Source organism: Xiphophorus maculatus, chromosome 2, assembly GCF_002775205.1.
Source record: "Xiphophorus maculatus strain JP 163 A chromosome 2, X_maculatus-5.0-male, whole genome shotgun sequence".
In the NCBI taxonomy this organism is placed as follows: domain Eukaryota; kingdom Metazoa; phylum Chordata; class Actinopteri; order Cyprinodontiformes; family Poeciliidae; genus Xiphophorus; species Xiphophorus maculatus.
In genome coordinates, this window is record NC_036444.1 from 15,651,202 (window position 1) to 15,664,498 (window position 13,297).

Consider the following 13,297-nt stretch of genomic DNA (forward strand, 5'->3'; position numbering starts at 1 on the left):
ATTTCTACAGGCTATTCAGGCTACGACAGCAAGACTTACAGTAGATAACAGGAAGGCTGAACACATGACAAAAAAGTTGCTGTTTAATCTTTTTGAGCTTTCAGCCTCTCTTGGAACATGTTGGATGTGGAAATGTTGGAAGACTTTTTGAAATCGCTAATGCTAACTGATGTAATTACACTAATAACTGATAAAAGCTGTTAAAGAAAGGTTAACATGTCCACTCTATTATAATGTGGCTTTTGCTTTTAAAGTAATTGTAAAACTTGTCTTACAGCGACTTACCCAAGGGGAGTAACATCACTTTGACTCCTAATATACATTAATATTCAATAAATTAGAATATATGTTTTGATGAGACTCATTTGTTAGATTAACCATTATTTTTTAAAAAGCTTTAAGAAGGTTTTAAACTTGTCATTAAGCCCAAATTTCTGTGCAAAATTGTTTTTGTTGCTCTAATATAGTATTATAATCTTAAATCTCTGTTTGTAATTAGTCTATATAGTGATTAACATAGTGACCTGAGTTACTAAAATGAAAGAAACATTTCAATATTACAGTTTATTCAATATAACTTACTAACGAATTACATCTCACAGCAGGAAAGCAAAAAATTAATAATAATAAATTGTTCAAAATGTAGCATAAAATTTATAATAATAATAATAATAATGTGTTTAAACATAATCATATGTGTTTTTTAAAAGCCCAGGAAGTTCTACAGGAAAAATCAAAATGCCCAGACATAAATGTTTTTTTTAAATAATTATTTTAAAAAGATTTTGGAAATGTGGTTCTTTGAGGTTCTTATTGGTGAGTCTCTGCTGTAGAAGAAAAAAGGCTCAAACTTAGACTTGTTTTGCATTTAAAAAAATTGGAACAATTTATTCTATTTTGTAAATTGAAAATTGAAATATACTTATTAAAATTAAATGAGTAAAATAAAACTGAACTGAAGTAACACTTTAGTTATTTTATGTTTTAGTTATTTCACTTCTTACTATCATTAATAATCTCTTTGAAAACAAGTTAATTGCATGACTGCACTGTGATAGCATGAGGTACATTTATTAAGTTCCTACTGTTGGTCAGGGAAAAAATAATTACCCCCTTGTGTGTGGGGGGTGGGGGGTAGCACTCAGTGGGGTTTCAATCGATGACCTTGATTGGATAACAAGTGCAGCCTGCTAATGAGCTCCACTGACTGACACATAGCATGCTAGGAATTTATAAACAAGATCTTAAGCCATGCATAAAGACAAGCCAATGTTTAAACAGGCTGTATTGAAGTGATTTGGTGCATTGGATTAGCATGTTGTTGGCATTTAGGATGTGTTGCCTAAAACAGCACAAACCTGCCAGTGCACTCTCTCCATCTCTTCAATAAATTAATCTTTAAGCCCTTATCTCTTTTCGTGTACTGTAGTTCTAGCTTAGTTTTTGTTAGTAGAAAATAGACCTACGAACAGTCCTTGTACACAGAGTAAATTCAAAAATGAGCAAAAATAATAATAAAATAAGATTTACAAAGAGTGAATATTCAACCCAAACAGGTTTGAGTTCTTTTGTTGCACAGAGGAGTACTTGGGTGGCGGGTCTAGCTTCAACAGGTGCGTACATGCAAAGACACGGTTCGACTCAGCGAACATACGACACAAACCCAATTTTGTCTCTCTGCTCATCACAAAAATACTAAGTTAGATTTATGAATCTTAGTAACACCTCTGCCTCTGCATTTTATATGCTGAGTTCAGAGAAAGTTCTTGACATAAAGATTCAAACAGCTCAAGCCAAGAAACGGTCAAATAATCTCTCGAGAAACCCTTACACTCACCTTCTTGTTCTTGTTTCTTGGTGTTTTAAACTTCCAGTCTTCTTTTATTTTCTCCTTCCTTCCAGCTCTGTCGGGGAAATCCTAACCTTCTCACCAGCCAGTGGTGCCGGCTGTTCAGCTGGTGTGCGAGGAAGAGTGCGAGTCAGTCTGCGAGGAAGCATGCGAGTCCAGCAGAGGTCAGTTAGATGTGAATTTAAAGAGTGTCACCACTTTTCTGCTCTGTCCTCCTTGCCTTTTTATTGCTGTCTGCCTCAGGAATGCACTTCTGCTGGATGTCCTCACCACAGGCGAGATCTGAGTGTGTGCTCCAGTTCTCTCTCTGTCTGCACTGCTCCTCCTCCCTCTGTCTCTCTCACCCACACAGAAACACACCCTCCCCGTCACTCTTCTCTTTCTCTCCACCCTCTTTCTATGTGCTCTGACAGATCAGATACTTCCACTTCTTCCAGGTATCTGAAAGAACAGTTTCTTCCTCACCAAAACCAATTACCATACCTATCCTTTTTTTTTAATTATTCAACATTTTCCATTCAGATGGAGATCTGCTCATAGAAAAATCCCCACAGAAACTAGAAACTCCTTGCATATATTTACATATCTGCCTCTAATGTTTGTACGGTCAATAACCTGAGGCATCTGACATCGAAGTTCTGCCCTCCAGTTACACAATCAGCTGATAATACAAATGAGTCTGTCAGGTGATTCTCTCTTCCTTTTCCTGGAATGAGGTCATAGTACGACAGACCAGGTGGAACAGGAGAGAGAGTGTGCAACTATTAGCATTTGAACTGGACAACGCCCTGAGAACAAAAAGGACAGTTTAGCTGCTGCACTTAAACCTGACCACTCGAGTGCAGGGAGCAGACCATTAAAATATTGCTGATGCAAAAAAAAAAAACAAGTACAAAGTGTTCAACAATAAATTCAAAGAAATTCCTGAACTGTGACCCTGTGATGGCTGCCCCATCACATACACAAACACACATGCAGAGCTGAGAAATGCGTGGCCAATGTTCCAGGTAGACTGTGCAGGAAGCACCGCATGGAGAGACAGACCCTGCTATTTATTAACAACTTTCATTTTCCAGGGCAAGTTTAACTGCATTAACTGTGCAGCTTTATTCACAGTTAATGTAATTCAATTTACTTTATAAGAGATTTTTTTTTAAAACCCACAAAGTTTCTTATAATCTTACAACCAAAGGTGCACTCTTAGTCACTTTAGTTAAATTACTCCAAAACTTGTTACTAAAACTATTTTACATGGGAACTGGCAAAGGAGTGAGAACCTTCAAATAAAACCTTCAAAAACTCTTATTTATTATTGCTACAAATTGAGCTGATTTTAGCCAACACCAGCTATTGTTGTTGAAACAAACTGTAAGAGACAGGTTTAATAGCTATTGCATGCTTTATTAAACAGTTCCAGCTCAACAAATAGAGATTTTTCAAAAGCAACCCTGATGAATAAATTATTTCAGTATAGTTAATAAATAATAAGCAGTTAGATAACAAGTAAAGCGATGTATGTATTCTACCTTAACAAAAGCTTGTGATAAAGGAATAACACTTTGTTCAAGCTAGTCATTTTGTTCCTTCACAACTTTGCACTTTTGGAGCTTTGGTCTTTTCGAATTCAGATTTTATATATAGGTAAAGAGCTGTCAATCTATAAGATGTTTTTTAACAATCATGCATCAGTTGACTGCCTTGTGATGTTTTGGACAAGCTTTGAAACCCATAATTTAAAGGACAAGTCTATAATCTACTTATCATCTAACTTGATGCATGAATATATTTAAATCATGGTGGCATTAATGTTTTGGACAACTCTTAGGGATGTGGTTTTGTACATGATAAACAAAAAGTTAGCTTCTTTATGCAGAAAAGAGTGATGCCATTTACCCTTTAAGGCAAGAGCTTCGTGTCTGCTTTATTTAGTGTCTTAAATATTATGAGGTCTTCATTTCTGTTCCGTCAAAGGGAACTTTATTTTCTTCTCCAGAAATGTATTTCTTTGTAAAATTACACATAACTATTGGACTGAGTTTATTTTGCAACAATAAAGATGTGACTTATGACCAAAAAGAAATAAATGGGGAATCTTCTCCTAAATCTGTAACATCAGTTGGATTAAGACAAATGAATTTGCTCTGAGAGATCCTTTTAGGTTAACATCCAACTGGTTCTTTAATTTTTTACTCTGTTTCTATGGTGAAGTCAAACAAATAAGAGAAGACAAAATTAACAGCCTGTCACATATTAACATATGAGTAACAAGTACTTGGAAAATGTATACCAAAGAAATTATTATTTATTATTGTTATTTTCGAACGATGCTGTAAAACTATACACTGTGTTTCTGGATTCAAAATACAATAATTAAGCACCAGAGGGCCATTAAGACTAATTAGTCATTCTCCCTTTTCTTCACCTCTATCAGATGTCAGATTTTATTTTCAGCAAACTAATGAGCCCAAGCAGTCACAGCACCTGATAACCAGTGTGCTCATTGCACAAAGCAGAACTTTTCCAAAAATAGATGGCTGGCATTAATTGCATTAATTAGACGAGCTAAATCATCCAAACAAAAGTCCACACCAAAGACTGCGGCAGCTTTTAGCAAGGCTGAGTCAGAGGCCCATTGAGAGCCAGTTCACAGTTACGTGAACTGCTTCACTGTTCTGTCTATAAAGCAAAGCTTTTGGCACGTATAAGAGCTGTGTTGTCAGACAAATCTCTTAAACAACTCTCTCAAATCATATGGGAAGGAAGAACCTCCTGAGACAGGGTTTAAGTACCAAAGGCCATTGTGAGAAAACTCTAAGGTGCCAAGCAGAAGTGACATTTTAACAGCAGGTATTGGGGAAGTAACTACACTTCACAGGCCCTGACAGGCTTATATGATTGTCCTACATCACATTCAGTTCATTTAAAGTTGAGGGAGGGGTATTATGATCCAGTGGATTATCAGTCCAAAGCCTCCCAGATTTTGCTGACACCTTCCAGGCATTCCTCAGGGTACCTCCCACTGCTGTGCCCCCCACTCACCAAACCCTCCCTTGTAAAACTCCACATATCTTCTCTCTTTTCCGTGGGACTGAAACACAAACCCTTTTCTTCCCCTCCTCCAACTCTCCCTCTGCATTCAGGATAGAAGCTAAAGAGAACAATGAAAATAATTTAAGCCTAAACTTCTTTATAATATATTCAATTTCACAAAAACGAAATCTACAATCTGTTTTTACCAAAACAGCTTAAAGTTCTGTTTGAATTCAAATATGAAGTAAATATGTCAGAAGTGCCTAAATGTCGTGAGTCAAGGTTAACTGAGTCCAAATTGATGAAATAGATGGCTCTGAGGCAGAGAAATAGTCTCCTTGAGAATGGGAGTGCTGAGTGGAACAAAGATGACTCAATTTCTAATTGTTCAAGGCTTTTACTGAGAACAATCTTCAGCAGGTGGGTAACAGGGACTAAAAGGCTAGAACAAGGGACTATAAAGCTAGAACAGTGAACAAAATATACATTTGAAACAGCAGCACTATTCAGAAAAGCATTTCAAAATCGTAAACTTTTGTTGACACTGGTTTTCAAGCGGCAAAAGGTCGTGCCAAACAAGCCTAAATAAAGCACTGATGTCTCATTATGGTCAGACCAGGGTTGTTGCTGCAGAAGTTTGGCTGTGTTGTATATCATGATGATGATAGGATGGTGTTTGCCAGCTAAGGTAATTGCCGTGTTAGGATGTAATTATAGCAAAACATAAATTAAGACCTGACTGAGTTCTGTTTTCCTCTCAGAAACCTAGCTCAAGAGAAAATTCATGGTTTGACAGCAAACCACCATTATTTTAGTGGAAATGGTGGAGTGAATATGCATAGTTCTAAGAAATTCTGGATATTTCTTGAACTTTTTTACATTTTGAACAATAGAAAACATGTCTTGCATCACTCTTTCCATTTCTTTATCTAAACCCATGCTTTTTCCATCCACCTTGTGGATGTTAAAGTCACTTTCTGTGAGAATTCACAGTCTCTTGAGATAACGTGGCACCATTAGTGTCACACTGTGCTGTTGCTATCTGTAAATGGAAATAGGATAAAAAGAGCTTAAGCAGAAAGCTGGGACTGTGAAGAGAGACCTAAACTTTTCGGTCAATGATGGGATGCTGATGGCAGGTCAAAGAGACTCGTTCACTTCTTCATCTCCTCTTTTTTGTGAAAGAGGTGCCCTTTCTCCAAGAACAAAAGGAAGTAGAGTCATTAAGCCTGTCCTGAGCATCTTGGGACATGTCCCGTGTCCAAGCACAGGCTTTCTTAGAACAAGGAGGAGGATAAATATACAATCTTTGTCTGAACAAACTAGTGTATGTCCACTGAGAGACAAATGAAACAAAGAGAAAAAAATGACTTAGGACCTGCCAGATGGGCAAGAACCAATAAATAAATGACGATCTCAAGAACAAAAACTAGAGAAGTGGGGCTCTGTATGGAAAGAAAACCTTGCTTTATTAAGAGAAGAGCAATCATGTGGGTGGGGGTCAAAGGTGAGAAGTGAAAAAAAGATCCATACAAGCCCACCCTGGACACACAGTCACTGACACCCTGCCGATCCAAAATTAACCAGTTCTGCTTTGTTGCTCGACATATTTCCGTAGAGACTTCCAAGTATCCTCAATGTTTACTGTTGTCCTTCCGCTTTCTAATGCAGTTTACCGTACTAATCTGTTCCTTGTCTGTGCTGAATGTCTATGGGACAGAACAATCCATCCAATGTAAACACCTGCAGGAACTACAACCTTTAAAAGCTTTCACTGTAGCAGGCCTGTCATCTCTTTCCTTCAGTGGCTTTACTGGATCAAAGCAAAGCTGTCTTTTGTACTTACAATCATGCACTCTAAGCACACACACAAAAACAGGAGAAATGAGGGCTTGCACACACAAACGCATGGTGATGCTGGCACATAATAGAGATGGATCTCTTTAATCATGGCATTCTAATAACAGGCATTTTAGTTGAAAGTGCTGGATGAATGCATAACCGATTTGCCAAAGTTTCAAGTAAAGGCACTAGAAGATGGGTTGAATTTTAACTAGGCCGGTGAGACTGCCATTACCGTCTCTATTCAGGTTCAAGTGTGCTTGAGTGTGCGCTTGAGGGGGTATGCGCATGAGACTGAATTAATGACGTGTGTGTTTGTCGACGGATATGCCAGATTATTAATCAGCGCTTAGACAAAGGCCATATGTGTGCAAGTCAGAGAATCTCTCCCACATGTCTCTTGCATATTCTGCTCCACGCTGGTATAAAACACAACCAGCAAGAATGTTAGGATTGTCGGGTCAGCAGCACTGACATCATGGCAGTCAGTCAGAGGCAAGGCCCCAGCACCAGTTCCACCTGGTTGCGTCAGTAATACAATACTAAGCTGTAGATCAATGACACAAGCTCCAACCCAACTTCCTGCTCACCCTGACTCTTTAAGCATTTAATATAAACTTAACGCAAACTGAAAATTCATATAATTAAATCGTAAGCTTTGTTCTCTCCAAACATCTACATCTTAACTGAAACTATCTTAAAATATAAAACCAAAGCTGCACTTCATTTTCAATAATTTCTTGTACAATTATTATATAAAGTAGGGAAGGCTCAAAAATTACATTTTAAAGCAGAACTTCACTAAAATGCAAAGCCTTAAAATGTGCACAAAATATACCCCAACCTTTCTGTATGGTAAATATCCAAGCCACCCAATGGTAAAGTAGGTTGTAAGGGTAGACAGTTTGGCCAGTATTTCGACAAATAACGAGAGCTGACAATATCTGAGTTTTAGAGTCATTTACTGACATAGTCAATACTACCCTGGATTAGCAAGATTCTGGTATGGATTCTGAAAAATATTAATCAATTCAGACAGGCTTTTAGCTTGAAGAATACAATGCCAACAGAGGAAGAGTTCTTGCTAAGAGCAGTCCAGTATGAGTCTGAATCATCAGAGTCATAAGCCAATAGGGATGGTAGAGTAAAGCTGCAGCTGAATCAATTGGTGATAAGGCTAATGATTATCTCCACAACATGAAACTATTTAAGGTTTTCAGTTTGAGGCTTTTCATTTGATTGTTTTCCATGCATGTTCACCAATGTACATGTCGTATTCTTCTGGTGTCTCCTCAGTTATTGTGACACAGGAGCACAACAGTCATACAGCTGACATACAAATCCCTGGTGGAGCACAATAGTCGTACAAAGCAGTATTACTTTGTCTCCCAAGTCCCCTGTGTGGTTACATAGATACAGAAAAGTAGCATAGACTTTCTGTCCAAATATGAAATTAGTGTTGTAAAGTAAAAGGTAAAAAACTAATTACTTATGGTCTTCCATTGATCTCTCAACGTTATTGCAGGTTGTTATATTTGATAAAAATCAACTAACCGTTCCTGACTTTTATAAGTGGAGAATTGCCTGGCTATTTACTTGTCAGTCTTGTCAGTGGAGTAAAGCGCCAAGAGACTGATGATAGCTTGTGTCCAGCTTCTAAGTTCAAAGAGGTCTGCAGGTCATCTGATAAAGTGCACCTGAAGGGGGTGTAGGGAGTCAGTTTCTATAGTTGCCAAGGTAACCAAACATAGTAACAGCCACCTGGTTTTTTGGAACAAGACTGGGAGCTCAAAGATACCACTTCAGGAGGGTAACTGTGCCAGAAAATCCTCTTAAAGCAACACAGTTCCAAAACAGAAGCCTCATTGTGTCCATGTCATGATGAGTGGAGCAGGGATCATGGCCAGCTGTTGAATCTTTCATAAATAAATAAATACACTGTTCAGATCTCATTTAAGACAAAATTACTTCAGCCAATTTCATTTCTGGATTTCTTAGTGTAGATTTAGTGATTGGTTGAACATTTTTTTAACAAGTGCTGAAAGCTAACCAAAACTAACCAAACTCATTTGCTGGAAACTTTATGTTTGCAACAGACTGAAAATTTTGTGAAAAGCATCAATATATCTGTAAAAAAAATTCAAGTAAATCAATTGTAGAGTCAAATTTATTACATTTAGTCAGGAAATTATGGAAATATGTGTCAATAAATTTGAGGGATTGGCTGCTGCTCTTTCCAGCATTTGAATTCAACTTGTCACAGATAACTTGTTTAAAAATAACATTGATTTCTTCTAGACAAGAAACTTGGTTAATGACATAAAAGGATAAAACCTTGACAAGATGTTGACTAAGATTTATTTTGTTCCATTTGTACAAAGAGGACAAATGTAACAAAACATCTATTTATTGTCTGTAACCACTTTTTCCTTGTTAGTTTCGCTGAGGAGCTGTTTCCTATCTCCAGAAATTACTGGGCGAGAGGCAAGTATACACCCTGGACCAGCCACCGGTACAACAGAGGACATCTCAGAAACTCAAAGGAAAAACAACCATGCACGAACCTGTTCACTCCCAAGAGCAATTTAGAAACCATTTCAGTTAGCACGCATGTTTTCAGACTGTGGGAGAAAGCCAGAGCACACATAGAAAACCTATGAGTGCATTGAGAGAAAAAAGTCTTGGTCAGAACTTGAACCCACGAACTTCTTGCTGCAAGGCAACAGTCCTAACACCATGCATCCTCTTTCAGAGTTTCAAGTTGGAAAGATTACTTGTAAGCCAGTTTGAGGACGGAATTCCAAATTGGAAATTTGTAGCTCAACCCCAGGTCAAATTCAATATGGATGCTGCACATAACAAACACTGAACGTTGCAAAGGTTCGCTATTTATTTGCACCTCTGCCCACATATTCTTACAGTCCTAATCCGTAAAAATTATTCCTAACTCTTTAAATGAAAACTGTATGTTGTTTTTGGCTTTCATTGCTATCCTGATCATAATAGCAAATCCCACCAGTGAGTGCAACAGGGTTAGGGTTAATATAAATATTTACATTAATCCAAGCAGTTCCATGCAATATTGATATTGAGATAACACCAACTCTGCTATAAATGGTCCAGCCCTAAGGCTCATTATAAAAATATATATTAGGTTGGATATGCTCATTGTATTGTGCACATATTAAATCCCATTTCACAATTTCTCCAGTATGATAGTTCTATCTGTATTTAGCACTCATGCAAGGAAATTTACATTTCTCAGTCTTTCTATATTCAAAGGGAATAGTGAACAATCCTGATTTTTTTTTTGTCTACATATATTAAAAGAAAGGCTTAAGATGAGGGTATTTTCTACAAAAGAAGGGCTTTGACTTTGCCTGTAATAACTCCTTTGACATAATTTGATGTTTCAAATTTGAAATCACTACTGGTTACCCTTAACCAGCACTTGAATAGTAAAATCAGCATTGTATTGCAGTATGCCAACAGGTGCAACAGGTGCGTAAATGGAAAGTTTTATGTAATGTGCAATTTTTTTTTTTTTTTTGGTGTTTGTCAACTTCCCATTTACAAAATACATTGAAAGGTGTGCTCTATAAAAATGTTTTGTTTGCAACAACACTTTGTAATGTGTATTTTAATCTATTACATTTGGTGGAATCGCTTTAAATAAAAACAAATAACAACATCAGCGAGGATGTTTAAGCTTCTTGAAATGGTGTCTTTGACATTTTGTCTACTCTCTGTCACTTTGAATCCATGCCACTAGGTATCTAGTGTCTACTAATGACACCACCGTGGAAGAACAATGAGACAAACAAAACTCAGAAAACACATTAAAAGACAATTTGACTATTTTCTAAATTAAATTGTAGCTCTATTAAAAATAAATAACTATATTACTTTATCGGTATATGCTTGTTCTAATTAAACCTTTTGATGGTAAATTGACGGCTTTTTTATCTAGAGAGGCTTACGGGAAATAACAAAGCAGGAATGTTTCAGAACAACAAAACAACAATAACACACAAAACTGACTCCACAACAATTATAATGTATCAATACTTTCTAAATTATCTTCTCATGTGTCAAACTATAGAATATCTCCATATGCTCTGCCACGAGAAAACAATCTACGTTTCCACAAAACAAACGTCCGCGTCATGACAATTAAAAGATGTGGTAACAATGACTACAGAAGGAAAGACGGTTTAACTATAAAAGGTTGAAATTGCTGCTCTGTTTAAAAGCACTAACTCTAATTTGTTGTAGTTTTGACACTGAAAACAACTTCAGCCACATGTTCAGTAAGAGAAGTAAAAAATAAAAATAAAAAAAAGAAAGAAAAAGTTCAAAAATAACTGCAGCAAAACGCATTTGTTTAACTCACCTCCTGCAGTCTAATAGTCTTTACAAGCGCCTGTCCGATGAGAATACGGGAAGAGTAAGAGGAGGAAGAGCGAGCCAGGCTGTCTGTGTTGTTCTCACATGCTACCTGATCCACCACCACAGGCTGCAGTGTCAGGGCGACTGGCTCAGAGCAATGCAGCGGGGAGGGGGGCGGCTGCAGAGAAAAGCAAAGCGGTGCCGCCATTCCCTCCCGTCACCCTGGAAACCAACGCTCTTTCAAAGAAAACCGGCCAATGGCGAACACCGGCAATTGTGTTTTCGGACAAAAAGTCACATGACTGCCCGAATACCATTCTCTTCGTGCTTTTGAGAGAAAGAAAGATAAAAATGAAAAATAGAAAATAAGTGAGGGCTTGGTGCGCTTCAAAAGGGAAAGATAAAAATGGAAGGAAAACAATTTTTATTTTGTCATCCCGTTTTCGCATATTAATGTAAAACTTTAGTGTTTTTACTATTTTGTGGTAAATCCCCGCCCTTATTTGAATCAGAAGGCTTGGTATTTCTAGAGATTGCCAGATTTAAATATAGCAATTCTTTAATTTTTCAAAAATAATACCGTTCCAATATATATTTCAAAGACAATAACATTTGAAATTCATTGTTAGCTTTCATGTGTCAAAGAATAAACAGAATGTGGGGCTACATTACTATTTCAACAATGATACTGAATAAACACGAGTGTGTGTGTTTCCTAATAAAATGCAATCTTCATCTGGCCGGTAGACATGTGATAAGAATCTTATTATATGACAATCTTGTGAGAAAATACTAAAATGTCATTATTCAATAATAATTTTATCTACTTGATCTACTTTCTGTACTTTAAGCAAAGGTAAAACTGTTTTTCTTCAGCATAAAATGAATGGATAACTACACAAAATTAAACCTTTTGTTATTCTCTGTAGGTTAAAATAGCCAAAATGAGCTGATGTCAACTCACTGAGCAGATGGGCAATCTGCTCATGAAAGCAGCTCTCTACTTAAAAAACATTTATTTGTGAAATAAGCAAACTGCCTTTTTGAATAAAGCTCAGGTGGCTTTGGGCTTTGAACTGTTACCATTGTTAGAAAAAACAATGCTTTCAGAGTGAGTCAGGTTGTGTTTTCTGTGACGGTCAATTATATTTAATCACTTGGAACAGCACCCTGAGGTCCAGTGTGAACAAATGAGGGGTAGAAAAAGGTGCATTCTGGAAAGCTGATGCTGAAGCTGACCTTAGAGCAAAAACCTTCATATTTGATAAACCTAAAGCAAGGCAGGGTCAAAAAAGGCCAATGGACACAAATCACCCAGTGATGCAGAAATACAATCTCAGCAGAAAACTAAAGACAGAGAATACATTCATTTCTGATCTTCTTTTCTCTTTAAGCTTCACCTTCTAAGATGTTTGTTTTTAGCTTTGTATTAAGTCTTATCTTCCAAGTTAACATATTTGGTTTTACTTGCATTCCAACAAAAATGAATGCAGAGGGAAAAATGGAATAAGTTGCACAAGACGTTTCCACCATACTGGAGAAGGAGTTCTCTGCTGCTACTATTTTAATTTCTTTTGAAGTTTGTTGAATAGACAGATATATAAACATATACTGGACGATGAAATCCTTACAAAGTACAGTTCCTTGAGCTTTACAGCTGAGTCTGACATGTGCCTGGGGTACTTACAGTATATAGTAAAACTTTCTCATGTAAATTCCCGTCATAACTAAGAGACAGTGCAGTCTTCAAGCTTTAGGGGCTGGTTTCATTGCTCAGGCTGAAATCACACGTCTCACTTTCTTGGCAATACACTCAGCACTTGAACACAATGATTTTTCTTGTAATACATTGCCTCAGAGCTAGTAAATTACCCTTCCTCACCAGTGGTGGCCAGGTCTGCTTTTCAGAAAAAGCAATTAGAAGAAAGAGGGGGTCCGTATTTCAGTAAATGTGACAAGAACAGTACATAACGTGTTACCAGTAGATGAAGCTCCAATCTCTGCCACTTTCCTTTTTCTTTTTTAAAGGTGATTCAGAAAAAAACACCTAAGGATTAACAATCCTACATACGCCTGGATAATAGGAATGTTTTGGCTCCAGGCTTCCAGATAATTCTTGGGATACCCTTCAACCTGGAGATTGGGTCTGCTTCCAAGACGAGACCAAACAAAGTTTCATAACTAACT

At 37.1% G+C, this 13,297-nt stretch overlaps 1 protein-coding gene across 3 annotated transcripts in view; it reads right to left on the reverse strand.

The window, feature by feature from the left end:
* LOC102220552 (ras association domain-containing protein 7) overlaps window positions 1–11,247 on the reverse strand; it is a 35,229-nt gene extending 23,982 nt beyond the window's left edge. Inside the window, exons 1-2 of one of the 3 annotated variants that reach the window (XM_023352895.1) lie at window positions 11,115–11,247; window positions 1,838–1,984 (exon numbers count right to left, since the gene is read on the reverse strand). The gene's annotated coding sequence lies outside the window, so the exon portion shown is untranslated. Of the gene's footprint in view, window positions 1–1,837; window positions 2,174–11,114 lie in introns of those variants that run through there. The other 2 variants (XM_023352909.1, XM_023352889.1) reach the window with 2 other exon arrangements.
* Window positions 11,248–13,297: the final 2,050 nt, after the last annotated feature.